Here is an 8,381-nt window from a genome sequence, read left to right as displayed (position 1 = left end):
TATTTAATTAATTAATTTAGAGTATTTTTCCAAGGTTAAAAAAATCATGTTCTTTCCCTCCCCTCTTCCAGCCCACCTCCCATAATCAAAACACAATTCCACTGGGTTTTACATGTGTCATAGGTCAAGACCTATTTCCATATTATTGATATTTGCACCAGCATGATCATTGAGGGTCTCTAACCCCTTCATGATATAATTATTGACAAATGATACATCAGTGGGAACTTTTATGTCAAAATATATGGGATAATAATTTTATAGAAAATTTTCCTGTTAGAATTTCTTTCTTTCTAAAAACTTGCCTAGTTCTGAACTATGGCAATGTAGAATTGTGATGTAGGATGAAAGCATCTTCCTCATATGAAATATAGTGTACTTTATTATAGGTTTATTTATGCTTTAGTTACCCAGAGGCTATTGGTTCCCAAACTTTACTTTTTTCAATACACAAGAACCAGAAATTTCACAATAAGAGGTATTTTTAGTCAGGTAAAATAGACTTCACAAAATCAATGCCCTAAAACTCATTAATTTTACTCAAAGGAGGACCACAATAATCCTTGCTCTTACCATTAATGGGTAATTTAAATAATAGTTTGATTATTCATGTTTCCAGTCAATTGCTGAAATAAAGAGACTTTTATAAAAGTTAGAAGGTGCATTTGCACACTGAAAGGATCAACAAGTGATCACTGATAATCTGACATTATAAGAAGAAACACAAGGTCCATAAAGAAGTCATAAAATCTAAATTTATTTAAAAAGTATCATTTAAAGCACTTTACAACCTTGTGCCTTCCTATCTTTCTACATTTATAGTTCCTCCATGCACTCAGTGGTCCAGTCATTCTCAGCTATTTCTCAGTCTTCACATACAAAAATTGATCTATATCTTAGTTTATTTTTAAAGATTACCCTCTATGCCTAGAAAGCTCTCTCTCCCTCATCTTTGCCTCTCCATCACAGGTTTCCTTCAGGGTTCATCTCAAATAACACCTTCCATACATGGCTTTTCCTGGTCTCCCAAGATGTTAGTACCTTCACCTATAAAATTGCCGTCTATGTGCTCTTCATGTGCCTTGTATGTATTTAGCTAATTGTGCACATGTTGTCTAAAATATCAATACAGTATAATAGACAACTCAGAATCAGGAAGGTGGATTAACTTCTCCCTCTGATACATATTGGCTTTATGTCTCCAAGAAAGTTATTCAACCCCTCAATGAACAAGACTAGAGGGGTCTACAAATGACTGTCTATGGGCCAATTCTAGGCTGGCCTTTTAAGACCTTCCAGCTAAGAATAGTTTTTACATCTTAAAATAAAATTTTATTGTACTTAAAAATCTAAAAACCATTCTAACTCTTAGGTACCACATTCTGTAGGTTCCAATTCCTACAGTCTAGACAAATCTTTATGGCTATAAATTGTGCAAAATTTGCCAGTCAGCATAGGTAGTGGAATTTTCCTTTACTGGGAGTTTCCAGAAAACAATGAAATCATAAGAATAAACCCTGTGCTCTGCTTTCTATAGTTTCTCTTCCCCAACAGAATGTAAACTGCATGGGGGCAGAGAGTTCTTTTCCTTTTTCTTTAGCTATCTAGTATTTTGTATAACATTTTATGCATGATATGTATGTAATAAATGATTGATTAATTTATTGAGTGTACTTGTCCCTGAGTTCATTACTTTATTACATAGGGAATTCTTATGGATTTGTTTTTCACCAGTGGAAGTGATGGTTTCTTATATTATATGATTCCTGAATGTATTTTCCCATAAATCCTCTGAATATGACATATTTATGTATATATGTAGACAGTGAGAGAATGGGGGGGGGTAGATAGAGACAGAGACAAAGAGAGACAGAGATAGTTTGCTGGAGGTCTTCTTAAGTTTCCTATATGTCAGAACACTTAGACTGTCCATTCTTGATAAATGACCAGTCCACCTCCTTTTCCAGGCAAATATTTCTTCAATGAAATCAATTAAACCACTTAAATTGAATGTGCAATAATTGAAATTGGTAAATTTGAACTTGGGTCATCAATGAAAAAGTTAGATTGTGTTTTAGGAAGTACTGTGAGACAATGGAGAAATCACTGACTCCATCATCAAAGTAGCTGGGTTCTACATGCTCGTCTATGTTTATTAAACCTTTTTGACCATTGACAATTCACTCAGCTTCCCTTCATTTCAAGTTTCTCATCTGAAAAATGAGTTGTAGGTGAGTCACCTGGCCCCTGAGTTTCCTTTCTACTCTCATTTTATGATTCTATGATACTGAATTTAGAAGACAGGATAGAGTGAAAGGCATTATAGAAATATTGTCATCAAAAGTTTGAAGTATAAAGGATGGGGCTTAAAAGAACAAACTATAGTTATCCAGAATATCATTTAGGTGGAATATTTTCATCTCCAGTGAAACCAGATGAATTAGGTAGGGCAATAAAGTGGAAAGAAAAGAAGTATCTCAATAAATAAGATAGAATCTCCTACATCTAAACATCCAAAGGAAGAACTTTAGTCATAATAACTAATACTTGAACTTCATATAGCAGAGGTCAACTTCAACATTGACCTCATAACTAACTTCCACTATCTTAACTCTTGTGTTTAAGGCAACTTGGGCTTGAAAAACTTGGTAATGCCTTGTTGGTAAATAGATCACTATGGCTGCACACTGTAAGGCTGCCATTTGCAGAGAGGAAGAGATCAATTTTCAAAACCCTTGATATCATTAGGACCCTGCTGTTCCATTAGGACCTTTGCTGCTGAGTGTGTGAGAATGCTATACTTGGATGGGTGTTGTCATTCCCATGTGGAGATGTACAACAAAGTACAACAAGTAGTTCAACAAAGCCCTGGGAATAGTATCATTGTATGGGTATTTTGAAGGAATATGTATGGATGGAAAACTCAAGGTTGAGATGGTAAGATCAGGAGAGGTAGGGTACAATGGCTATCCCATATGAAGGAGGAATGACTAGAAGAACTGCCACAGAGAAGAGGATGAGGAGGTGGAGGACTGGTAGCAAGTACTAGTACCCTACTCTCCTCAGACCTGAGATACAAAGAGAACAAGAAACACAATTAAGAAGGGTAATTTTTTTCTTGATGTACAGAGAAACAGGAGGGAAATGAATTGGGATTGGGAAGGAGAGTGTATATCAAGAGGTAGGGGAGCACAGTGATAGGATAGGAAGAGACTCATAGGACAAAACAGGAAAGGAATTTTTAGAATCGCACTCCTATCAAGAAATAGGAGGGCACTGTAGTGGAGATAAGGAAGTGATTTTTGGAAATGTAGATGGAATAAGAATTAAAAGGTAAGGGACAAGGGAGGGACCTTTAGGAAAGGTCCAATTTGAAATTAGGAGGGCAGGAGAGGATAAGGAAAGATTTGGGGGAAGGATGTAAATTTCAGAGGTATTGGTAAAAAGAAATTGGACATCTGAGGAAGATTATGGGGAAAAGAAATTGGGGACAAATAATGAAGATGAACAGAGTAGATGGATGATATCATTGAGTATAATTGGATGAATTCACACATAGGAAGAAAATAGACAAGAGAAAGGTTAACAAAAAAGGACCTGACAATTTGTTGTTTACAAGAAACACTGAAAATGAGAGACATATATAGAGTGAAGGTGAGGGGCTTGAGCAGAATATGCTATGCCTCAGTTGATCCAGAGAAGGAAGGAGGAGCAGTTATGATTTCTTGCAGAGTTGGGGCTAAAATAGATATAGTTGGAAGGATTGGACAGGGTAACTATGCTGATAGTTTATTATGGATAATGAAGCATTATTAATATTGGATCCATATACACCAAGTTATAACATCTAGATTTTTAAACAAAAAACTAAATCAGATACAGATAGAAATAGATAACAAAATGACAATTGTGGGAGACTAATTTCCCCCAATCAGACCTAGATAAATCTAAGAAGGAAAGAAATAAGATAGAAGTTAAGGAGATAAATAGAACCTTAGATAAGTTAAATGTGATAGATAATTGAAGACCTCCCCAACATCTGCATGAGGTTAGTGATAGATCTAAGCCTGAGCATACATATAATCCAAACACAGTTTTTTGGTGGGAAAACAATGGTTTAGAGAGCATAAATGTTTGCAAAATTCTTACTTTAAAATTCATCATACTAAGGAGGTAATCCTACATTCCTGAGGAATTGTGACTGGGAACAAAAGTTCCGTTGGGTATGACAAAAATGGAAAGACTTGGTTTTAAAATGTATGGTTCTGATAAAAGACTGTGCATGCTGCCTTAGAACCAATCTAGCTAAATATGGTCTAGGTAATGTATGTATGAGAACCGGATGAGTCAAGTTGATGAAGTAAAATGCTGATAGTAACATGAAGAAACAGGCCTAATGCTAGTGCATTATTGAAAGGGTAAAAAGTTGTGTACATATTCTATTGAAAAGGTATAAAGGTATTATAGCACACAAGTGAACAAAAATAAAACCACATGTATTTATGTATATATATGTGTATATATATATATATATATTTACTCTATGCTTCTTTATAAATGAGTTGGCTAATTTAAAGATATATTCTTTGGTCATTTCAGTTGTGTCTGACCACGTGAAAAAGAAATTGGTATGGCTTACCATTTCCTTATCTAGCTTCTTTTACAGAAGAGGAAACAGAGATAAACAAGGTTAAGTGACTTGCCCAAGTTCACACAGCTAATACATGTCTGAGACCAGATTTAAACTCAGGAATAGGAGTCTTCCTGACTCCATGTCTAGTACTGTGCCACCTAGCTGCCCATAGTTGCCTATCTTAGGAAAAACCTGCATGCTCATATGCATACATATATTTATATAACTCAAGGATCTGAGGTTTCACTAGTAAGATTATGCTCTCCAAAAACATAGATCATCTCCCCTCTATGATTTGGTAGATGGCATTTCAAAGTTTCTATGATTAAAAATGTTCTTCACTTTGTTGCCATTGCACTGGTGGCTTCATTAAACTTGGCAGGTACTTAAATGGCAGGTATGTCATTTTCCTTGAAACTTCTTAAAAACCATAGTTTAAAAATGTATTTTCCATCTTGGTAGAACATTCCTGGACTTATGCACCACTGGCATCTCCTTTGAAAACCAAGTTTCATCATCTATATATTACAAAGAGGTATCAGAAAAAGGCTTTATTTTTTCTATAACTATAATCAATATATATATATATGTATATATATATACTATTTGATCATTTCACATACCTCTTTTTGTATTTCTCTTCATCATTTATATTTTCTGTGTGTTGTTCAATCAATAAATGTTTTTATTTGTTTGCTCTATGCCAAGCACTGTTAGGTAGTAAAGATAAAAAGTCAAGAGATCATCCTTGACTTCATAGAACTTACTAGCTAGCCAGATAGGAAAGTATAAGCATACAAAGGCATACTGTGTATAAATTAAGTAAAGGGATGGGGGGAAGCAGTGGATGGAGTGTTCAAGAAAGACTGGTACTTCTGGGATAGCCAAGTCCTTTCCTGGGTTACCTATTTTCCTTTATTGTCTCCCTGCCCATCCAGCTCTCATCTGTGGCCCTGGGAAACTATGACATATAAGTAATCATTCCCTTGTACACTGTCTCTGTTGATGACCTAAACTAAGTTGAGAATAACCAACAAACCTCAAACTCATCAGTGAGTTAGAAAAGTGTCTACTCCAGGCATGTGAACACATCCTGTATTGGAAGGGTGGGGATGAGGACAATTTGTTTCAATGGTCATAAATGTGGCAAAACAGGGAACAGAGAGTGTTTAGAACTTGGTCAGACATCAGAGAAGGTCATCTACTTCATCCTGAGCTATTACCAGCTGCTATCTTGACTTTTGTCTTGCCACTGGATTTTGATGACTCTAGAAGAGAAATTGAGGCTGATGACTTTGAGCAACTCTGCTTCATTTAAATCCAATTTATGCTCAAGTCAAAAGACTTTACCAGCAAAATAATTTTCAAGTATGAAGGATAACAATCAAGTAAAGGATAATTTTGTGAAGAAGGCAAAACATTTGGGAGATTCAATGATGTTGAAGTTGAGTCTTAAAGGAACCTCAGGATTCTCAGAGCCAGAAGTGAAAAGGGAATATACTTCATATATGGGAGATGGATAATGCCAACCCAGGAAAGGGAGAAATGGAGGGTCATGCAAGTAAGAAGTCCTGCTAAGCTAAATTATTGTATGTGTGGAGGGCAATAATGTGTATGGTATAAGGCTGGTTGGAAAGGTAGGTGGAGCTAAGTTGTTAAAAGCTTCAAATGTACTTTTAGAGTGCCATAATGGGCCATGTTATTAAAATGCCATGATTTATTTAGCCATTCCCCAATTATTAAATGTATAGATTGACTCCAGTTTTCCATTATTATAAATAAAGAAGCAATGGAATATTTTTGGGTTCAGATGGTTCTTTTTAAAATGAAAATAACTAATGTTTATAATTACTTTAAATTTGCAAAGCACTTAGCATACATTATCTCCTATAAGCCTCACAACTCTGTGAAGTAGAGAACTGCAGGCATCATTATTCCCATTTGGCAAATTATGAAACACATATTCAAAGAATCTGAGTGACTCCAAATAGTAGTCATACAGTGGGAGGATATTCACCACCCCTCAGCACCATTAACATTGATTTTATCATGTTTGGCCATATCCCCAAATTTGATGGGAGCAAAGTGGTTGTTACTTCATGATTTACATTTCTCTTATTATTAAACAACTTGGCATGTAATTAGTAACAACTTTTATTTCTGCCTTCAAAAATGATTTTTTTACTCAGGGTGATAGTACACTACTCCTGTGGGGACATGGAGATTGGTGGATCTCGAGTTCTGAGCTAGAATAGGATTCAAACCAATGGTGTGTCTGCACTAAAGTAAAATGGGCAGTCTTCTGAAGTGGAGATCTAAATCAGAAATGGAGCAAGTCAAAATGACCATAATTATGAATTTTGGTAGCAGCCTTTGAGTTGGCACAGTATTTTCACATATGAGTAAATGAGAAGAATATTCAATTTAAAGATGTTTTTTCTACATCTTTTGACTATTTTTTCCATTGGTGAAAAGACTAACTGGGCATATACATCAATTCTTCAGGAATTTTGGATGTCAGGCTCTTTAACTGAGCATCTTCATTGCATATTTATTTAAATCTATTTCATTTATTTTTACTTTTAGATATATAACTCACTTTTTTTCTAGGAAAAATAACAATTCCCTGTCCATTTTATTTAAAAAAATTTTTTTTTATTTAATTAGTCAAATTAGAACATTATTCCTTGGTTACAAGAATAATATTCTTCCCCTCCTCCCACTCCTTCTCATAGTCAATGCACAATTTCACTGGGTTTTGCATGTGTCCTGGATCAGAACCTATTTCCATGTTGTTGATGTTTGCACTAGGATGATCATTTAGATTCTATATCCCCAATCATATCCCCCTCAACACATGTAATCAAGCAGTTGTTTTTACCCTTTCCATTTTAAATAATCAAATCCACCGCTTTTGTTGTTAATTTCTCTTGTTTCTAAGAGAAATTCTTTTCCTTCCTCAATTGAAACAAACAACTCCTTTCTACTCATCTTTGAAGGTTTTAAAAAAAAATACATCATTGATCTAGTTCCAGATTATTGTAGTATGAAATGGCATTCCAGACATATTTTTCATCAGATTGCAATCTAATTTTCCCAAAACCTTTAAAAATTGAATAATAGATCCATTCTCAAGTGTTTTTATCCATGAATTTATGAGGCACTATTCTCTTAGATATTATGTTCCATTTTTGAGATTTTTATTCTCCTTTATTGATCTGTTCCTCTTTCCTACTTTCCCACACCTACAGTACCTTGCAGTTTTATAATTACTTTTTATAATAAATTTTGAAATCTGGCAAAACATCTACTTTCATCATTTCTCTCTTTTCATAGTTCCTCAATATTTCTGCTTGTTACTCCATGAGAATTTTTCTATGACGAGTCAATAGAAGAGATAGGCTATTGCTGTTTTGATGAATATTTCATTAAATATATGGCAATAGACTATTATGTCACTCTAAATCTAAAAATAAATTTAATAAACATTGAAATTTTTAATATAATTGCTTGACCTAACTACATGAAAGAAATATCTCTCTGGCTGCTCATTCATCTTAATTGCTGTTAAAATTATTTTGAAGTTAATATTATATAGAGATTATATATCTTGATTGGTTAGTGCCCAAGTCTATGCTATATTTTGTTGTTAATTTATAAATGATATTTCTACTTTCAATCAGTTAATCTTAATTTTTATATGAAATATAAAACCAGATAATGTTGGATTTTTATACTGTATTACTTT

This window comes from Monodelphis domestica, chromosome 6, assembly GCF_027887165.1.
Source record: "Monodelphis domestica isolate mMonDom1 chromosome 6, mMonDom1.pri, whole genome shotgun sequence".
Classification (NCBI taxonomy): Eukaryota; Metazoa; Chordata; class Mammalia; order Didelphimorphia; family Didelphidae; genus Monodelphis; species Monodelphis domestica.
This window is presented reverse-complemented; position numbering follows the sequence as displayed.